A 22,852-nucleotide genomic window follows, 5' to 3' on the forward strand; every position below is an offset into this window, starting at 1 on the left:
TCCAGACCTAATACTCTTTTCTCTCTCTCCACTCTGTCTTTTTTCTTTCCACTCTATGGTTCCCCTGGGCCTATGAGCCTGTCTTTCTCTCCTAGCTAAACCAGATGTAGTATCATACTAGCATTGTTTGTGATGTTTGAATTCTCTTTTTGGCGTATTATGCCCTCTCTTCACATATTTTGTCCTGTTCATGGTTTCCCATTTCTATGATGTCTTATCTTTCTTTTTGTGGTATTGTTACCATGAAAAGATATGCTGGGGCACATGTACCTTGTGTCAGGGCTGGGCTCAGCCCTCCCTTCTCAGTGCTCACCTGTCAGTTAATTGCCATCCCATATCGTTCCACAGTGCCTCACCTGGTGATCATTTCCTGCTCGTCAGCCAGCCCCTTCTGTCTATTTAAACTGCCTGGTTCATTCTCCCATGCCTTTGCCTTGATCAACATATCTGAGGAGTCTCTGCTGTGTCCCTTTAAAAGACTTGCCTGGCTGACGTCCCTTCTTGTTCCTGATCCTGTTTGCTGCCACCGACTACGCTGATCTCTGGCTTCCTGATTTACTGGCTTGCACTGCACTACCCGCTTTGATCACTGAACCCTGGTTATGTTTTTACTATTTTGTACCATTTTTACCACTATATTAAAATGTGTGATTTTTACTGCATATTCTGTCTCCGTCTGATTCATGGTTCCTGACACCTTGATACCTGCCTGACTGTACTTTTTTTCTTGGGAGAGTGCGTGTGATCAGCACTATCAAGACAGAGGGTCAGGCGTCCTGCAGCCTCACAGGACAATGTAGGGTACTGGGTTTAGTAACACATTAATTACCAAAACATTTCAGCAAAGAAGTTGGCTACCCAAAGAGCTTGAAATCATTATTAACTATGCAATTTGTCAGCTTTCCTTCTCTTCTCAACAGCATCACTAATACTATGCCTGTCCCCCCCCCCCTTTTATGAGGGGGCTGGATAAACCAAATCCCCCTTATTGACCCTTCTAAGCCTGCTGGTTACATTTTAAAGGCCATGAAAGGCATTCTAGTTACTTTGGTGATATTGAAAACCAAGGACTTGTCTTACAACAGACCAGTGGGAAAGCTTAATCTACTTGTAGAGTGGCAGTTCACCTTTTCATTTTTTCTGAAATGGTGAACTCCCACTTTAGGCTCAAGTACCTCTTAACTTCCATAAATGATAAGCCCCAGTTTATTTCATACTATTACCCCAGACCTTTCAATTTCTCAAGATGGGAGACCACAGCAAAAAGTAGAATCTTCTCTTCAAGCAGGAAAGGCCTTACACAGGATCACTGTTTTTTCCCAATAGTTTGAACCTAACATACCTGCACCAAAAGATGGCAACCAAAAACTCTCTGGAGCTCTGTGTTCAGTCAGAGCCAGGCTTCCCCATGATGGCACTGGGAGTCATATAACCAAGCACATACTAGTCCTTTGCTGGATTCCCCCTTGTGTCAGTTTCAAAGTAGCAGTCATCTGACTGCTTTGTTGACATTGTTTTAGAGGAAAACAACTAACAGGGCCAAATTTTAAACCACTAACCTACACTTACTGCAAAAAAGGGCAAAAAGGGCAATGGTAAAAAGCCAGTACCCAGCTTTCTCTTACATGGTAATGTTCTACAATAGAAGATTGCTGCCTTTGCTAAAGAATTTACTTTTTTTATAGTCTTATTTTTATGCTTTTTCATACATATAAATACACCGCCTCTCAAGAGGCTAATACAATTAAAAAAAAACCTTTTGTCAACCATATTTACATCACCTCACCAGTTCTCGAAATTGGTTACTTATCTATACCTTATTGTAAGCCATTACTATTTGCTCAGCCTCTTTCAAAAGATAGAGGGAGTGACAGCATATCAGCATATACAGCATATCGGGAAATTGTCCCCTATAAAGGGACAATGAAAAATGTATGTGCTACCCTGATCCTGATTCTATGCCCTCTGTTAGTACTGTTTCCCCTTTTTTTTCCCCTTTTCTTCCACCCTTCCCTCTTCCCTCCCCCCCATTATCCCCCACCCCCCACCCTCCCCCACCTCCAGTGCATTATAAACCTTCCTCTCTATACACATTATTCATTATATGTGGTCATTAAGTATAGTGTTTTATTCCTTTCTTTCTCCCTCGCCTTTCCGTCCACTCTGCACCCCTCTCTATAGCTCCTACTCCACATTTTTTTTAGGTATATTCTCTATTCTCCTTTATAGTGGGCACCCTATTTTATCCAACCAGGGCTTCCACATTTTTAGGAATTTATCCAAATTCTTCCGCCTTGTAAATACCACTTTTTCCCTCCATACATTGGCGTCCATCACCTTACCCCATTCTTCCGATGTAGGGGGCCTTGCAGATTGCCAATTTTGGGCAATTATCTTTCATGCTTGAAAGCACGATAGAGTTTACTTTAATGTAAAAAAACTGCCTGTTCATATCAGTTTGGGCCTGCTGATCACCATGTTTCTGCTGAAGCAAAGGGAGAATAACTTTTACTGAAAATAGGACTTTGTTAGAATTTCCAAAGAGTTATGGTAAATTATGCATGATGATAACTGCTGAGTCAAGGGAAATATTTGAAAAAGGATAGATAATCAGCTGAATGTTCAGATAGAGAATAATCTAAGCTTGCAGTTTCCTAAACAGATGCAAAGATAAAATGAATAATACAAAACGCCATCAGAATGACAAAGCTGCACAAACATGGATGCTTCACAACAACGCCTCTGTGGCTCAATCAGTGTAATATGGGGCTGGATAGCATAGTTTCCATATGACTAGTAATGGGGAATCAAGCTCAGAATCACTACCAGGCTCTGGCCTGGTAGCCTGCATGCAGGTTCTCGCAGTGGAGGACCTCCCATCTGGCTGCAGACCACTTGCCCAGCTACCTCCAACCAGCAACTGCAGCTAGGGGAGGGTATCAGAGAAACCTTTCCTCCATGGGCGTGTCCAGGAAACTGGTAAATTGTGGGAAAAGGGGCCTGCACTTGCAACTGCCCTGCAAATTTATTTACATTTAGCATTAGGGACCAGAAGATGTAATTTGCTGGTAGTCAGTGGGTTTTTTTCTTTCAGCAGGTCAGCATCTTTCATTATGATTGGTGAGTATCTTCATTGCTCAATGATGTGATTGATGGATTCAGATTGATGGATTTTTTTTGTCAAAAACTGTGACAGTGTGTTTATTTGCTGTTCAATTTTTTATCAATTGGTGGGGGTACTATGTGTCATTTATATGGGGGGGGGGGCAGTATTGTTGGGGCCTTATTCTCATCCACATAAGGACATTGTGGTTTGACAGGTTGAGGGAATGTAATCTGATATGGATCAAGAGGGGAGCACATGCTTATTCCTCCCTTCATGGATAGCCAGCTACATGCTCAAATCAGGGTCTGGTGTGGATTTTGTTTTTGTTTTTTTTCTTGTTTTTTTGCATAGGGTCCCCCTTTAAAATTCATACCAGACCCAAAGGGTCATCCCTATTGTAGAGGAGAAAAGTGAATGAGTGGAACAACATCATTGAAATAAGATGTTGTCCAGGACAACTTGCAGAGAAGTGGAGGTAGCGGCCACCCTTTTTCATTGCTTGACACAGATCCATATCTCTATTCCTGCTCTGCAGTCTGGGACTTTTTTCATACTTCTGCTGTTGGCAGAATTGTAGTGGTTTTACAAACCAAAAGGTATATAACATATTAGACCCAATTTGGAGCTGCCAACATAGTCACGTAACCATTTTGGCAAAATTAGCATCAGAAATAGTCATACACTATCCTTGTAAGGTCAGACAATGCACTAAACACAGAAGCTGCATCCAGCATGGTTCATCAATATTCCGGCAGACCCGGCTTTCATGCATCCAGCTTTCTGCTTCTAAACCCTGCTGTTCAGACCTCATTGTCAGTCTTTCTTCAAGGATTCTTCTGCTAACTTTGTTCAGGCAAAACTCCTCCAACAGCTGCAAAACCTTTTCCCTTCTTCAAGCCTCATTTCATCTTTGTTTTATAGTGTAACAATTTCACTTTATTGTGTATATTACATTTGAACAGATATATGCAATCTACAATATTTGTGGCCTTTGTTTCATGAAAAATACTTTACATTTTATAAATTGTATTTCATTGATAAAACTTGCCTAGTCTCTCCTTTACTCATTACGACCTAGTAAAACCACTTACATGATATGTAGCATGTCTGTGCTATATTTTTGGCTGTTTTCTCTGACATGTTTTAATAAAAACTGCCTTATTCTCATTTCAATTGAAGCCTAGTATGGATATAAACACAATGTGCATCATGTATACTCAATATTTCTGAATGATGTCTTACACTGTAATATTTATTTCACAATAAAGGCTGCTTTATATCTCCCTCCTATATTGCCTTGTAAAAATGTTTACATGATGTGCAGCATGTTTGTACGATATGTCTGGCTGTTGTCTGACATAATATGCTGTGACTTTTATTTCTTATAAAAAAACTTCCTTGTCCCTCCTACTTACTTTGCAACAAAGTAAAAATGCTTATATGATGTGCAGAGTTTGCACAACATTTCTGGCTGCTGTCACTGAAATAATGTACCTAATTTTTTTTTCCTCCAGAAAATATACTCATCTGTCTCTCTTATTTCAGCAAAACATCTGCCTTATCTTTGGAATGGTTCGTTTGTAGTTTTGAAGTGTTTTTGTGAACTCTATGTTGACATTTTGTTAGACTTTGTAGACAATACAGTGTAATACTGCACTAAAATAATTTTTTTTTTCAAAAGTATTAACCTTTCCCTTAGTTTCTATATCTATTGTGTCTGCTGCTTCAAGCACTTAATTCTGGCCCATTACTACTAGATAAAATGAAATAAGGTGTTGCACAAAATCTACTAAAATATTTTTTTTCAAGCTGAACTGAATTAGATTGGAGTGTTCTGGCTATATGTAAGCCAAGGAATAATACAGAAGTAAAAAACACCAGGTTCCTACACATACAAATTATACAATGTCAGAATACAGTGACACTGACACTGTCTAGGAGAATTTTACTGTTCCATAACACCACATATAGCTTAAAGGCATTTCCCATGCATGCTGAAGAACTGTTTTTTTTTCCATGTCACCTTTGAAGTTGCATAAAAAAGAAAAACATCTTCTGGCTGAATGGTATTTCTTAACCACTTGTTGACCCGCTCACAAAACTTTTACCACAAGCGGGCGGCAGTTGCAAGTGCCATGATGTACCAGTATGTTGTGGTGCACATGCACACTAGTGCAACCCCTGGGACATACAGCTGTGTGATCCCATAATTTCTGTGTCTGCTGTGAGAGGCTGGGGTATCATGTGATTTCTATAATCGGTCATAGTCATCACATTACAGTGTAAACAAAACAGTCATGAATGGCTTCTAAAAAAATCTTAAAAAAAGAAAAACATCTTTACAATATTTTTTTTTTACATACTGTTACCAGTCAGTATCCCTGATCACTACCACACCAGTCATATGATGATGCTGTACTGCACTGGTGACAGTATGTAAAAAAAATAAAAATACAATTGTGAATAAAAAACAAAGTTTTATTTAATTTCTTAACTTTCCAAAAAATTGTGATGAAAAATTACAACTTCAAAAATTCGCCATGCCTTTTGCTAAATATTTTGGACTGTCTACTTTCCAAAAAGAGATCATTGGTGGGTATTTTTACTGTCTTGACATTTTAGGAAATGAGATAGGCAGTCAGTACATCACTAATAGATCAATTTTGAGCTCCAGGATATCAGATGTTGCAAAGTGGCTCAAAGCAGCTAGAGGCACTTCATTCTCCCTCCCTGAATGAGCTGAGACAGCGGGGACTTGGATCATCACCATGGGCAAGAGAAAAAACAGAGAGGGGCCAAGGAAACTTCACTCCAACAGCAGGGAGGACATTTCAAGATGGTGCCGGCTCCCTGGCTTCCTTGCAAGCCGATGAGGCGAATCTCAGCTGACACAGTAGCTATCCATCCTCGAATCGGATGGCACCAGGTACCTCTCTTTCTCCCTCTGCCACCAATAGTCCCCTTAAGCAGAGAAGGAGGATTGCTGATGCTGAAGAGCAGCACATTTATGCCCCGTACACACGGTTGGACATTGATCGGACATTCTGACAACAAAATTCTAGGATTTTTTCCGACGGATGTTGGCTCAAACTTGTTTTGCGTACACACGGTTGCACAAAGTTGTCGGAATTTCGGATCGCCAAGAACGCGGTGACGTAAACCACGTACGACAAGACTAGAAAAGGCCAGTTCAGAACCAAGTGCGGCACCCTTTGGGCTCCTTTTGCTAATCTCGTGTTAGTAAAAGTTTGGTGAGAGACGATTCGCGCTTTTTCAGACTCATGGTTTTCAGATCGTTTTCTGCTGTTCAGTTTGTGCTTGTGAGTTTGTATCTGCTCTTCAGTGCGTGCAAGCAAGCTACGCGTGACTTATTTGAGTCATTGTGTTCTTGTTCGTTCGTTACTGTTTTTCAGGTTGCTCTTCACAGGCCTTGCTGTTCTTCAGTGCGTTCTGTTACTTCGTTCTGAGCAGCCGACCATTTTCTAGCCATGTTGCGTATACGTACTCCTCGTAGAGTTCGTGCTGTGCGGGGGCTTGGTGTTGGGGTCCTGACCTTGACACAAGTCCAGTCCATGAACAGGGTGGGGGGGAGTTCATGGACCAAGAATTGGTTGCTTCAGCGTGACCAGTTCTGTCATATGCCTTTGCTCCGTGAGATCCGTGAGAATAATCCTGATGATTTCAGTAACTTTCTCCGGATGACGGACCCCGTATTTCACCGTTTGTTGGCTTTGCTGACCCCCTATATTAGCAGGCAGGATACCTGCATGAGGCAAGCCATTACTCCGGAGCAGAGGCTCATCGCCACTCTGCGGTACTTGGTGACGGGGAGAAGCCTGCAGGACCTCAATTTCTCAACAGGCATCTCCCCCCAGGATCTGGGTATCATTATCCCAGAGACCTGTTCTGCCATCATCCAGGTCCTACAGAAGGAGTATATGAAGGTAAGATTTTTATCCATTAATATCACATTTTAGTGTATTTAATGTTTGATAATATATTGTATTTCTTTCCTCATTCCCTAATTACCATGATTGTAATATGCTGTGAATGTCCCCTTTGTCCTCATGCATGGTGGATTTTTATGTAATTATTATTTTGCTCCTTCATACATATTTGCCTTCACTTACCTCCCCAGCATGGTCTACTATATTCACCTCATGTAGTCATGTAACAATGTATTTTGTCAGCTCCATAGTAGTGCTTTACCCCAAACACCCCCTAAAATGTTTTAAAATGTGATTTGTCCTTTAAATTCAGGCAGAGTGCCAGAGGCTTTTTTTTTTGGGTGTCCCCAAATCATTTTTAACCCTCCCTCCCCCCAACTGCTAAGTCAGCTGATAGCAATTCTCTATCTATCCTCAATCATCTATCTGCTGACTTTGGCAAACCCATACACACTATACCAATCTCGTTTGTGGTCAGATGTATGGATGAAGTCCCCAAAGCATGTAGTGCAAGGGCCTGCCTGTATACTTTCAAATGGTACTGTTTAAAGTTTTTATATACTATTATTATCTTGATAGGTAATAGCAGAATGTCCAAATGTGCTCAAATGTGTACAATGTGTATTTATATCTTTATATTATGACACTTCTTACCTGTCCAGTGGGCTGCCAATAGTGTAACTAAGGAGGGGCTGTTCAAAGTTATACCCATTATTTAGGCATTCATCTCTCAATGAAGTGGAGAGGGTTACCTGTCCAAGAGCCCCCCCTATAATGTTAGAAATGGCCCATGAGAGGGGGTGGGGGAGGGGGAATCTGATAGGTGTACCTTATACTTTGGTCTTTAAAAATTCCCATTACTAAATGTTATCTTGATGTTGGCCAAGAATGTTTGTGTCTAATCTGCTTTCCATGTTTTAATGTGCAAAAAGACTAATTTTTTTTTTCTCCACAGTTTCCTTCCACGCCACGGGAATGGCAGACTGTGGCATCCCACTTTGCCCAGCGGTGGGACTTTCCTAACTGCGGAGGGGCAATTGATGGGAAACACGTCCACATCGTCCCACCACCCAACTCGGGGTCATACTAATATAATTATAAAGGGTTCAATAGTATTGTGATGTTGGCGGTGGTGTCAGCTAATTATGAGTTCCTGTGTGTGGATGTGGGGAAGAATGGCTGGATGTCCGATGGTGGAATCATCGCCCAGACGGAGTTTTACAGGCGTCTCCAGAATGGCAGCTTGGACTTGCCACCTTCAGAAGACAATCTGGAAGGACTCCCATTCGTCTTCATTGCGGATGAAGCCTTTGCGCTGGGGGACCACCTTATGCGGCCATTCCCGATGAGGACCCTCACCCCCGACCAGAGGGTTTTTAATTACCGGCTGGCCAGAGCCAGAAGAGTGGTGGAGAACACATTTGGAATCATGGCCAGCCGGTTCCACCTATTTCTTACACCCATCCATATGGCGGAGTATAAACTGAATCATATAATCCTGGCGTGCTGTGTTCTACATAACTTTTTACGGCAACATTCTGCCAACTATGCTGGCTCAGTTGGGCCTGAGGCCGGAATTATAAATGAACCAACCCTGATGGCGCTTGAAAGTGGGCGTCCTGGCTTGCCCTCCCTGAGTGCCCGTGATGTCTGGCTAAGATACCTTGAGTTCTTTGCGGGTAGGGGGGCCATCAATATGCCAGACAATTTGTGAAACCTTGATCAAATAAAAAAACAATTAAGCAAATCTTTGGTGACATTTACTGCTTGTGTTTGTTTTAGATGACCCTGACCGAAATGTGGTGAGTCCTGAAAATGGCGTGATTGTGTAACCTTATACAAAGCACTGTTGGGTGTTATTTACTAAAGGCAAATACACTTTGCACTACAAGTGCACTTGAAAATGCACTGAAACTGCACTTGTAGTGCAAAGTGGATTTACCCTTAGGAAATAACACCCATTGTCACAGAAAGCAGCAATTACATCACCACAAAAGTGTTGTAGCGTTGAGACAATAATCCACACATTCTTGATTAACAATCTTTTTAATACCTGCACAATCACATGTGCATTTAGAAAAGGTTTTTAAAACAAACCAACATGTTTGTTGGATAACAATTTTTGGGGTGGCATAATCAAAAATAGAAATGTCCATTTAAGATAAAACAGGCATGTTTCAAAACAACAAGAAAGACATAAATCTTGAACTTACAAAGTTCACATTAGGTAGAACTTGAAGGCAATATCAGACATGAGTATTTAGGAACTGTGTTTGATATTGCGTTCAGATGGGGTGAAGTCACCCCAGGAAAAGCCAAATTTTGAAGATGCACACCAATTTACGAATGTCAACATGTGCTAGCTGCCATCATGGGGGATCAAGGGACGTGTTTTGGGGGACAACCCCTTCCTCTCAGCTACTTTATTAGCAAAATGCATCCATTGATCTCCCGTGATGGCAGATAGCACATATTGACATACTGTGTGCATCCTCAAAATTTGGCTTTTCTAAAAATCGCTAAAACATTTTTAACATTGTAGCACACAAAAAAACAAAGGGATTTGGAGGGGTTTTAAACTCTCCCCAAAACATCAATGATGTTATTATTTTTTTGAATAACATCATTGATGTTTTTCTTGATGTTTTCCGATGCTAAATTACACCCCATGATCTCCCCGATCAGGATCTGTGCACTTTCTGAGGTGAAAGGATCTGGATCCACAACATCACGATCACCTAAAAAGATAGAAAACAACAAAAAAACAGGTATTATAAATATGCCGGCATCCATCTCTTACTTGAGCCTGTGGTCGCAGACACTCACCTGTTGTGGTGACTAGTTCCACCACGTCTTCTTCCTCCTGCTCTTCTTGTTTTGGGGGTATTTCCCCTTCTTCTCACGGTGGGGGGTCTCTGGTCTCCTCGGATGAGGGGTGTCCTCCGAGTCTTTTCTCCCCTATGTAAAACAAAAATGGTATACTTAGCACACAGATATTTGATGGCAGAGTTCCAAGATGTAGAATTTTTAGTGTCCTTTGTCAAGCTTCAATACTTTACCTGTTTAGTACAAGCTTCACAGATGGAGACACCCCTATAGTATACACTGGAGCACCTGTGTGGGCCCCCTAATAAAAAGGGTTTTCTGGTGTCCCACACTAGTGCTCCAGCGTCCAGATGTGAAAACAGCTGCTGAGTGTCCTCTCCTTACACAGAATCTAGTTTGCATTTCATTCTAGTAACAAACCCATCTACACAACCAAATTATTTTCATACAAGTAGGCCCTAAAAAATGTGGACAAATGCATATGGCCAAAACAATGGTGTTTTATAGGTCGAAAGAAAAATGTTTGATAAGAACGAATAATGTGCCCATGAACATGAAAGTTGCCATTTTAAACTGTACAACACTTAAGAAAAGCACATGGAGCAGCACGAACGTAATAAAGACAAAAAGAATAGGAACATAGCACAACTACTTACTTTTCTGCAGCACTCTCCGGATCTTTCTGTACTGCTCATGCTCTTGTTAATATGAGGTCCGACCACAGCTTCCTGAGCTGATCTTTTGATCGACGTACCCCGAAATTTTGGTGCAGACTTTTGACCACTTTCGCCATGATCTTGGCCTTTCGGACATTGGGGTTGGGGTAAGGTCCATACTTTCCATCATAATCAGCCCTCTTCAGGATGTCGACCATCTCCAACATCTCCCCAAAGGACATATTCGATGCCTTAAATCTTCTCCTTCTGGCTCGGGACGTTTCCTCCTCCTCGTTGCTATAATTAGCACGCACCTGCTGTGTCTCCGCCATGTGCTCTTCCCCCACTGCGCCGAATAAAAAGGGGCGGGGAATAGACTAGAAAGAACGTCAGGGGCGGGCAGAGTTACACGTATGTGTAGTGTGTATAAAGCGTAACATGCGTGCGTAGTATGTACGATCTGTGAGCGGAGGAAGGAGCATCAGAGGCACAGATCGTGAGAACAAATGTAAGATCTAAACCTGGGCATATACTGCTTCTAAATTGAAGCCTATATTGTAACAAGATTAGGAGAGTTTGGCCTGACATTAGGGTTTGTCTTGTGTTGTGTCTTGCAGAGAAAATGGATGGCTTCAACGACCACAATTTCCTCCCCCTGTTCATAGACAAATACAGGGAACTGCACTGTCTGTGGCAGGTGAGACACCCCCATTACAACAATAAACAAAAGAGGCAGGCAGCGCTGGACAAACTGCTGGAGTTGGTGACGCCGGTGGTCCCCACGGCAACCATCCCCTATTTAAAAAACAAAATTGGTGGCCTGAGGAGCACTTATCTTAGGGAGTGCAAGAAGGTCACGGATTCCCAGAGATCAGGAGCTGCAGCAGATGACGTTTATGTCCCCAGGCTGTGGTACTATGAGAGACTGCGATTTCTGTCAGACCACACTGAAGTAAGGGAATCCCTCTCTACTCTTCCTTCCACTCTTCCTTCCACCCCAGCTGAGGCTTACGATGTCCAACCTGGGCCTTCCAGCCAGGAAGAAGTGGAGGAACCCAGCTTGAGTCAGGTATAGCATTCTTCTACAGATTTCTGGTCAATAAATAAATTATGTTTACTAGATGTCATTATTGATCACTAATTGCTGATTGACAAAAGTGTTTTACATATCAATAGACAGTAGTGGGTACAAAAAATTGGGACAAGAATGAAAAATGCTGGGCTCAGAAGGATAGTCTGTTATATTTGTTAACATTCAATATGCAAATGTCAGGAGGTGAAAATTGTGTGATTGATGAAGAAAAAACTAAAACTATGTCCCTTTTTCATACACAGAAAGACCTCAGCCAGGAGGAGGCTCTGGAATGTGGCAGCCAGGAGGAGGCAGGGCTAAGTTGCAGCCAGGAGGCGGGGCTAAGTGGCAGCCAGGAGAAGCCTGGGACAAGTCGAAGCCTGACCGAATTGCAGGTTCCTCCCCTTCGCCTTCCATACAAAAGAGCGAGTAAGGTGACTCACATGCAGGATTCAGCGTCTCTCCTCCTCCTGCCCGAACTCCACCACCAGAGCCACAGCGTGGAAGGAAGTGTGGTAGGGAGACCAGAGAGTGATGGCCTGGGTTCAGTCTGGTCTGACAAAAGATGCAGCCTCTTGTATGACCACAGCCTGGGGACACAGATGTCATCTGCTGCTTTGCTGGATCTCTGGGACTTCTGGACCAGACTGCACTCCCTTATATATGGACTCCTCAGGCCACCAATTTTGCTTGAAAATAATTGATGTGTGCCCTGGGGGCCAAAGGCTTCACCCATTTCTGCTATTTCTCCAGCGTTGCCTCCCTCTTTGTTTGGTTGTGAGCCCTTAATAAATGAAATTTTTGTTCAGTTATACTCTCCTATGTGTGTTTGCATTCAAAAAGGACAGTTTGTTTGTGAGGATTCAGGTACATTTCAAAATACAATGTGAAATTAACAAGGGACACCAACACCAAGCAATCTCCTACAGATTATAAATAATACAAGATATCAATGGTGTTGTAGTAACTTGACACACAAAACACACACAAAAATATTATAGAGTAAAACATAACAAAAACAACAATAAAAACACAGCCTTGAAAAAAAAACAAACCCCCCAAAAAATACAAAAACCAGCCAGGAAGAAAACAAAAAAAAATTACAAACAACCAAAAACTAATTTGGTCAGATGTGACAAATCTAAATATATTGAGGGAATCCCAATAAATAATAAAGAAATAAGTTTGTGAGAAGTCTGTGTGAATATGAGCAGCAAAACTACTTCATTCTTCTCACATTATAAAGAAGAAGAGAGTGCGCTGTATTAAACTATTTTTGACATTGCAGCGTGACGAAAGTGCTGTCTTCATTCTGAACTGTAATTTTACCCGACCAAACTGTTCCGTCTCTGAATTTCTTCTGTGCATGTGTGGCACTTTGTGCGTCAGAACTGGCCACACACGGTAGGAATTGACACGATTGGATTTTGTTGTCGGAAAATTTTATAGCCTGCTCTCAAACTTTGTGTGTCGGAAAATCCGATGGAAAATGTCCAATGGAGCCCACACACGGTCGGAATTTCCAACAACACGCTCCGATCGGACATTATCCATCGGAAAATCCGACCGTGTGTACGGGGCATAAGTCTGGGAGGATTGATCAATTTTCAAATAAACTGTATATACCACAGTTTGTAGACTCTATAACTTTCATTGACTAAATAATATACACTGATTTGGGTTATTTTTACTAAAGAAATGTAGCAGACTACATTTTGGCCTAAATTTATGAAGAAAGATTATTTGTTTGCAAAATTTTACTTAAAGCGGAGTCCTGGCCGCAGGTTTATTTTTTATTTTTTTAGGCACCCCATCATAATGCTTTAATTACACAAATAAAGTTTTTAGATGTTTGCTAGTGGGTCTGAATTATATCTTTTTTTTATACTTACTATTAAAAAAAATCCTCTTCTGGCCATTTCCATGATGATTGTGGGCATGTGAAGCCCAATTGCAATCTCTTCCTGGATTACCGATGGAGAGGTGCATGCTGGGCATGGGCATGCATAGAGTGCATAGAGTGGATGTCCCATATGTAGATGAGCTTGTTATTTATATTTCCATGTGAGTTGCCAATATGGATTGCGTAATTAATGTTTTAATATACTACACTTAGAGGTGCTTTTTCCCTTTTTTCCTTGTAATATTGTTTGTAATATTCTTTTTGTAATATAGAGTTGGCTTTACTCTGGGATCAGCCTGCCTTAGGAGGACTCCTGTTATACTTTATGCACTTGGACTTTATTGTGGATGTTTTAACAACTTTCAACCAGGCTGTATGGTGTATGATTACCTGGTTAACCCTCTAGCGCCTGCATTATTCCTACTATTAGCAACCAAAAGCTGTGGCTTGAGATCATTACATAATATGAAAGGTAGTGAGTGTTTCTCCCTAACATAAAATTATGTGAACCCTAACAATAAAATTCCCTTATTTGCTTGCTGTTGATCTTTTAAATATTATAATGTTTTTTTATAATTACTTGAAAAGTGAAAAATAATTGTTGATCCTACCAGAAATACAGTAAGCTCAACTTCCTGAGGACTGCGCAATATTATCTCAAGCAAGTCTTATCTGCCCTTCCCAGGTTACCTCTGTGAACTACTGCCTAAAAAATGAGTACTTTAACAGCTCTCTAACATCGCTGTGCTGTCATAGTGTGACAAACAAAGAAGTCTCAATTTTACAGTGAGGGTGCTGATTGGGGTTGAGGTTAGGCCCAATGTAGGATTTGACTTGAACTTTGCATGTCTGGTGTTCGTGGACTGGTCAAACTATTTGGATAATTCACCAGCACCAAAGCAGCTGGAAGTTGTCTGTGTATACTGTCACAATTTTTTCTTCTTGTGTCCCTGTGTTATGGAAATTAGGAAAGGAAAGGTACTCTTTATATGCATTTTTTTTATTCAAATGCATCTACAGAATCCAATTGTCATCTACATAAATCACTATGTAACCAGATAGCTTTCAGCTCTCTGTGCTTCTGGGCCCCATAGTATTCACACGGCCTGCTTTGGCTATAGTTATGCCCTTGAGTGGATTTCCTCAGCACTGCCTTTCCCCTAGAATTGTTTTGCTCAGTTTAATCACAAATGTCAAGAGCTGAATAGAAAAGGTGACTAAAATAAGCAAAAAGTTATTATCTTGCTGAGGTTTGGTGCTACCCCCTCTAGTGTTGCTACCCTAGGCGCGGGTAAGTTAATATCATTAAAGTAAATTTAGCCCTGGCTAAAGCAAGTGTTCAGGTTTCCAGCTTCACTCTGGGTACAAGCAAGGAAAAGTTCCTGCTGAATCAAACTGTACAGCTTGTAATGGCAAGTTTGCTACAACACAGAACACCTAGATATTTTTAAAACAGGCTACAGTTCCTAAACTGTATGAAATTGTATATATACTTCTGAGAGTGTGCCCAAAATTAAACCAAAAATACAAAATAATACATTGTTTGATAGCTATGAACATTATATATTTATCATTAGATTTGCCTTTAAGAATTGTTTGCCATTTTGCCTAAAAAACACACAGAAAAGCCAGGGCTGCAAAGACAATGAGTCAAACTTTTCCCTTTTTTTATCACTAAAAGTTTAAATATGAAGTATTTCCTGAGACATCTGTGATTTAATTTACAATTCTTAATGAGCCTGAATAAAATAGTTTGTTCCAGTATATCTTTCATTCAGGGGCAACAAAGACCCAGGCTTTTGTGACTTTTCACTAGCACACTTGTGTTCCTTACATAACTGTTGATATTTTTCAAAATGGAGTGAATGAAAAGGTTTTAGGTAAAACCAGATGGCTGCAATTGACTGATGAACTGCATACAGCCTGGGAAATGCAGTACATCTTGTGTGGTACATTCTAAGCTTGCCTTGCGTATCAGAAGCAATTACAAAAACTCTCATAGAAAAATGTTTTGCTAATTTCATTTGTGCTCTAAGCTTGACATGGGAAAACAAAAAAAGGCTCAGTTATTTTTGGTGATTGGTTGCTCAGACACTTAAACACTCAGACACTACCATTTAAAGTAACAATTAAACGTACGTATTTACATCTAACATAACTATATGAACTACATTTATGCAAGATAAATAAAACTTTTGCAAACTAATGTTGCTGTACACCCATGCACAGTCAATATAGAAGGATGTTGTTTATTGAATCATTGTGTTCTTAAAGCGGGGGTCCACCTATCTATCGTTTTTTTCTTTTTTAGTTCATTCACAAACTTTTCTTCTCAGCATTACATACTCACATATTGTGTGTAATATGTCCGCCTGTGTCAGATTTCGTCGGAAAGAATAACTTATATTATTCACTGCAGGCGGTTTCCATCTTCATTGTGGGCATTTAAAGCTCACAAGCATTTATTTCCTGGATGTGGTGAATGCTGTGCTCCCAGCATTCACCGCTTGTTCCTGCACATGCTCAGTGGCATCCTGGGAAGCCTGAGACTAGCTCCCAGGAGTCTGGGAGAGGCTAGAAACACGCCTACTCCCACGGGAGGAGAACCAGGAAGTGCAAAGAAGAATAGAAAAATAAAAGGTAATTACGACGATTTAAATTTTTTTAAACGGCATGTCAGCATCTAGGCAAGGAAGAGAATACATACAGATATTGTTCAAAATTTAGGTGGAACCCCGCTTTATGCTGTAGTGGAAAACTGGACCCTCTATGAGAAATGCATGCAACACGAAAAGAAAATACAAACTTCCTACATATACTTTTTTATGGGCTCCCCTCTTACAATCCATATCAGACTCTCCTCTATGATAAGGGTGCATTCACACCTGGACACAGACTGCCTGTGTCCATTGCTGATGATTCACATGTGATTGCTGCATAAGAGATTATATGCGAGTGGCCACGATTAGCTGCCACTACAGGCGGTCCCCTAGTTACAAACATCCGACTTACAAACAACTCCTACTTACAAACGGAGGGAGACAACTGGAAGTGAGAGGAAATCTACCCCTAGAAAGGGAAATTCACTCCTGTAAGAGTTATTATGGGGGAAAGGGTACCTCCACTGATGGTTTATCACCAAGGCTTGTTTCCACAACAACCCAAAATTTTCAAAAGCCAATAGTCATTGGAACAGAAATTGAGGTGAAATCTTTTGAACATGGGCACATATGCTATCCAAAAAGCTTAAATAGTTTTTTTTGTCTGGAGCTACACCTAAAAAATGTACCTGTTCTAACTTACAAACAGATTCAACTTAAGAACAAACCTACAGATCCTATCTTGTTTGTAACCCGGGGACCGCCTGTGTTGCTTTCATTGGTGCTGCGTCTAGCAACTAATTGCAGAAACCTCCACTATTTTTTTTCCATCTAAACAGAAGCAGGTGTAAATGCACCTTAACCACTTCAATACCAGGCACTTTTGCCCCTTCCTGCCCAGGACAAATTTTAGCTTTCAGCGCTGTCGCACTTTGAATGACAATTGCACGGTCATGTAACACTGTACCCAAGCTAAATTTTTACCTTTTTCTTCCCATAAATAGAGTTTTCTTTTGGTAGTATTTGATCACCACTGGGGTTTTTATTTTTTGCTAAACAAACTAAAAAATACTGAAATTTTTGAAAAAAAATAGTTTTTCTTTGTTTCGGTTATAATATTTTGTTTTCTCCTTCATGATGGGCACTGATGAGGCGGCACTGATGGGCACTGATGAGTTGGCACTGATAAGGTGGCACTGATAGGCAGCACTGATGGGCACCAATAGGCGGCACTGATATGCAGCACTGATAGGCGGCATTGATGGGCACTGATAGGTGGCACTGATGGGCACTGACATTCGGCACTGATGGGCACTGACAAGCGGCTGTGATGTGCACTGACAGGTGGCTGTGATGGGCACTGACAGGCCGCACTAATTGGCACTAATAGGTGGTACTGATTGGCACTGACAGGTGGCACTGACAGGTGGCACTGATAGGCAGCACTGATGATGAGGTATTGTTGAGGCTCTGACAGGTGTTACTGTAGGGCACTGATTGGCACTGTGGTGGGCACTGATTGGCACCCATATGGGCACTGATTGGCACTGTGATGGGCACCTACAGTTGTTTCTGATGGGGCCTGACTGGCAGCTGATGGACACCTTTTTGGCAGCTGTGGTGGCACATCTGATGGGGCTGTGCTGATTATCAGCACAGACCCCCCCTGACAGGGAGAACCACTGATCGGCTCTCCCTGTCAGTGTAAACCGAGGAATGCCGTTTAACGGCACTTCATAGTTCACCCGATGATCAGCTGTGATTGGTCACAGCTGATCACGTGGTAAGAAGTCTCTGTCAGAGGCTTCTTACCATGATTGGAGATGTGGTGTGCCCTGCCGGCACACAATGGCATGTTATCCTGCTGAACGTCATATGACGCCCTGTCAAGATAACAGAACCACTTCTGTTGGTTCTGTTAAAGTGGTTAAAGTGTTACTAAACCCAACAACAGTAAAATATTTCTGTATATGCAGAATAGCATGTTTGTTATACTCACTGTGGATCTTAAGGGGTTAATCCTCTGTATTGTGCAAAAGGCTCTTTGATTCTGTTTTAAAAGTTCCTTGGTGTGGGCCTTTTCTGACACGTATGCAGCAGATCGCACGTTGCTGTTTGCAACCTATATCTGAAGCAGATCAAGCGTGGCCAGAACAGCAGCCGCTTGAGCACCACATGCTTGACCAGACATATAATGACCTGCAATGCAGTCCATTGGCAACAGCACTTTGAAAGACCCACATCATAGAAAAAGGCGGACTTCTCCTTGCTCCTCATCTGGGATCTCCAACCCTACTATAACCCCAGTCCTCTCAAAAACCTGCACTGAGAGGAATGAAGGTATAGCAATAGGTGTCCCAAGTACTTGTAGCCAATCTGCTAGCAGTACACCATCAATTGATTTTAGCAGTCAAATTTCCCTATCCCAGTTCCTGAACCGTAAAAATAAATTTAGTCCCAGCCATCTACATACTCAGCATCTAAATGATACCAAATTGCTAGCACTGCAACGGCTGCCTTTTTGGCTGGTATACTCTGCCCCCTTTCGTGAATTTGTGGAATGTGCTGTACCTCAGTGGCAGGTTCCAAAATGCTGTTTCTTTTAATGGAAGGCCATTCCAGCTCTCTACCGGCATGTGGAAGGCAATGTTTTGGCCTCATTGGACAGGGGCTCATGGTCCAGCAGGCATGGGCAGGGATGTTACCTTTCCTTCATGGTGCACTGGGTAACTCTGCTGGCAGCTGGGAAAGATGCAGGACAGGGTTTATTGTTATTGGAGCTTGTTCCACCACCACGCCTCCAAAATGCTAGTGGTGATTCTGCCGCAGCTCTCTCTTCCACCCCTTCGCTTATTCTTCCTCTATGGACTCTTCTGCAGATTTGTGCTCTGAACCAGCAGTGCTCTGTAAGCGTTCAAGGGACTACACAAGCAGTCAGGCTAAAAGATGCCATGTGGTGCTTGAGTTGGTCTGCCTAGGGGATAGGAGCCACACTGGGGCAGAGATTCTGTCAGCTCTGCATGGGGCAGACTCAGAGGTGGTTGACGCCATGCCAGCTTCAGCCAGGAATGGTTGAATGCAACAATGGCACCAACCTTCTCTCTGCCCTCCGACAGGGACACTTGACCCATGTTTCATGTTTGGCACACTTCTTTAATTTGGTGGTGCAGCAGTTCTTGACCAGGTACCCAGGCTTACAAGATCTCCTGAGTAGGGATGAGCTTCGTGTTCGAGTCGAACCCATGTTCGACTCGAACATCGTCTGTTCGCCCGTTCGCCGAATTGTGAACAATATGGGCCGCTCGCGCCAAATTCGTGTGGAGCGTCACGGCCCATAATTCACTGCGGCATCGCAGTGCATTGCTGGCTGATGACTGGCCAAGCATGCACTATGACCCGCATGCTTGGCCAATCACAGCGCCGTCTGAACAGAGAGCCGTAATTGGCCAAAGCCAAGGAGACTTTGGCCAATTATGGCTCAGGGGATTTAGTACACGCCCCACACTATATAAGGCCGCCTACACGGCGGCCCTGTGTAGTGTGTGTTCCGGCGTTGAAAGAGATAAATGGAGAGACAGTGTCATTAGATTTGAGTTAGATAGATTAAGCAGAACAGTCAGTCAGTTAGCTGCACTTACAGTGTATTGTGTATATATATATACATCCCAGGTGTTGCATATATATATATATACACTGTATTCAGTTTAGCTAGATCCGTTCCTGTTATCTTCCTACTGACAGGCAGGCTTGTCTTGTTACAGTATTTACAGCTACCTGAAGAAAATTGCTGGTGTTCTTTTGATCCTATTAATACCACAGTCAGGCAGCTAGACTATTTACAGTTAGTGCAGTGCGTCCTGCTCACAGTGTTCAGCTAAAACTACAAGTTAGTGGGGTGCGTCCTGCTCACAGTGTTCAGCTAAACCTACAAGTTAGTGGGGTGCGTCCTGCTCACAGTGTTCAGCTAGATTCATTCCTGTTATCTTCTTACTGACAGGCAGGCTTGTCTTGTTACAGTATTTACAGCTACCTGAAGAAAATTGCTGGTGTTCTTTTGATCCTATTAGTACCACAGTCAGGCAGCTAGACTATTTACAGTTAGTGCAGTGTGTCCTGCTCACAGTGTTCAGCTAAAACTACAAGTTAGTGGGGTGCGTCCTGCTCACAGTGTTCAGCTAAACCTACAAGTTAGTGGGGTGCGTCCTGCTCACAGTGTTCAGCTAGATCCGTTCCTGTTATCTTCTTACTGACAGGCAGGCTTGTCTTGTTACAGTATTTACAGCTACCTGAAGAAAATTGCTGGTGTTCTTTTGATCCTATTAGTACCACAGTCAGGCAGCTAGACTATTTACAGTTAGTGCAGTGCGTCCTGCTCACAGTGTTCAGCTAAAACTACAAGTTAGTGGGGTGCGTCCTGCTCACAGTGTTCAGCTAAACCTACAAGTTAGTGGGGTGCGTCCTGCTCACAGTGTTCAGCTAGATCCGTTCCTGTTATCTTCTTACTGACAGGCAGGCTTGTCTTGTTACAGTATTTACAGCTACCTGAAGAAAATTGCTGGTGTTCTTTTGATCCTATTAGTACCACAGTCAGGCAGCTAGACTATTTACAGTTAGTGCAGTGCGTCCTGCTCACAGTGTTCAGCTAAAACTACAAGTTAGTGGGGTGCGTCCTGCTCACAGTGTTCAGCTAAACCTACAAGTTAGTGGGGTGCATCCTACTCACAGTGTTCAGCTAAACCTACAAGTTAGTGCGGTGCGTCCTGCTCACAGTGTTCAGCTAAAACTACAAGTTAGTGCTGTGCGTCCTGCTCACAGTGTTCAGCTAAACCTACAAGTTAGTGTAGTGAGACCTCTGCACAGTGTTCATCTAAAGCCACAAGTTAGTGCAGTGCGTCCTGCTCACAGTGTTCAGCTAAAACTACAAGTTAGTGCTGTGCGTCCTGCTCACAGTGTTCAGCTAAAACTACAAGTTAGTGTGGTGCGTACACCTCACAGTGTTCAGCTAAACCTACAAGTTATTTTTTTGCGAGCTCTGCACAGTGTTCACCTAAAGCTACCTGTAGAAGGTTGGTGGTGTTTTCCTGATCCTATCACTACCGCAGGCAGCTAAAAAAGCTACAAGTTAGTTTTTTATGAGCTCTGCACAGTGTTCAGCTAAAGCTACCTGTAGAAGGTTGGTGGTGTTCTCATACTACAGGCAGGCAGTTGATTTTGCTAGCTGCAGTATCAGTACATATATATATATATATATATATATATATATATATATATATATATATATATATATCCCAGCTTAGTGCAGCTACAGGCCATTAGTATGTCTGGAAGGCCAAGAAGGAGAGGCAGACAGTCACAAGCCAATAAGAGAGGGCAAGCAGGCTCTGTGTCTAGTGCTGGTCGTGGAGACGGTGCATCCTCATCAGCACGTGGCCATGGGACACACTTGGCCTTTTTTTCGGCAGCTGGCCGTGTTGAGCCACAACATGCGGAAGACTTGGTCGAGTGGATGACCAAGCCGTCCTCATCCTCCTCATTCTCTCTCACCCATGCCCAGGGTACTTTGTCTGGCAAAGCAGCAGCCTCTTCCCTCGGCTCAATGTCATCAGTGACTCCTTCCCTAGCCCCACCATGTCCTCCTGAGAAGTCCCTCGAACTGTTTGACCACAGTGTTGGGTACATGCTCCAGGAGGATGCCCAGCGTTTGGAAGGCTCTGATGATGATACTGAGCTCGATGAAGGCAGTAACATGAGCACAGACAGAGGGGGTGCCCAAGAAGGACAGCAATCTGGCAGTCATGCTCCCCCTGCTGCAGCATACTGCCAGGTTTGCTCCAGTGATGAGGAGGGAGGGGATGATGAGGTCACTGACTCAACGTGGGTGCCTGATAGGAGAGAGGAGGAGGAGGCGGCACATCACCAACGAGGCAGGATGCCCTCCAGGGGCCAGCCTAAGGGCAGCACATTGACTGCATCACACCCCAAAGCTCCACATGTCAAGGGCGCTGCAGTCTCTGCGCGTTATTCAAAAAGTTCTTTGGTGTGGGCCTTTTTTGAGACGAGTGCATCAGATTGCACCGCTGCTACTTGCAACATATGTCTCAAGCGTATCTCGCGTGGCCAAAACCTCTCCCGCTTGGGTACCACATACTTGACCAGACATATGTTGACCTGCCATGCAGTTCGTTGGCAAGCGTATCTAAAAGACCCACACCAAAGAACAAAGAGGACCTCTCCTTGCTCCTCATCAGCTGAGATCTCCAACCCCACTATACCTTCAGTCCTCTCTGAGACCTGCACTGAGAGGAATGAAGGTGTAGAATTAGGTGTGTCACAGCCAAGTACTTGTGGGCAATCTGCTTTTGGTACACCGACGTCAGATTGTACCAGGCAAATTTCCCTGCCCCAGCTGCTGCACCGCCGAAAGAAGTTTGCTCCCAGCCATCCACATGCGCAGCGGTTGAATGCTAGCTTGGCAAAATTGTCAGCACTTCAACTGCTGCCTTTTCAGTTGGTAGACTCTGCCCCCTTCCATGAGTTTGTGGAATGTGCGGTTCCTCAGTGGCAGGTACCCAAACGCCACTTTTTCTCATGGAAGGCAATTCTGGCTCTCTACCGGCATGTGGAAGGCAATGTCCATGCCTCGCTGGACAGGGCGGTCAGCGGTAAGGTGCATATTACCGCTGACTCATGGTCCAGCAGGCATGGACAGGGACGTTACCTAAGTTTCACGGCACATTGGGTG

This window comes from Aquarana catesbeiana, linkage group LG11 (genome assembly GCF_042186555.1).
Source record: "Aquarana catesbeiana isolate 2022-GZ linkage group LG11, ASM4218655v1, whole genome shotgun sequence".
In the NCBI taxonomy this organism is placed as follows: Eukaryota; Metazoa; Chordata; class Amphibia; order Anura; family Ranidae; genus Aquarana; species Aquarana catesbeiana.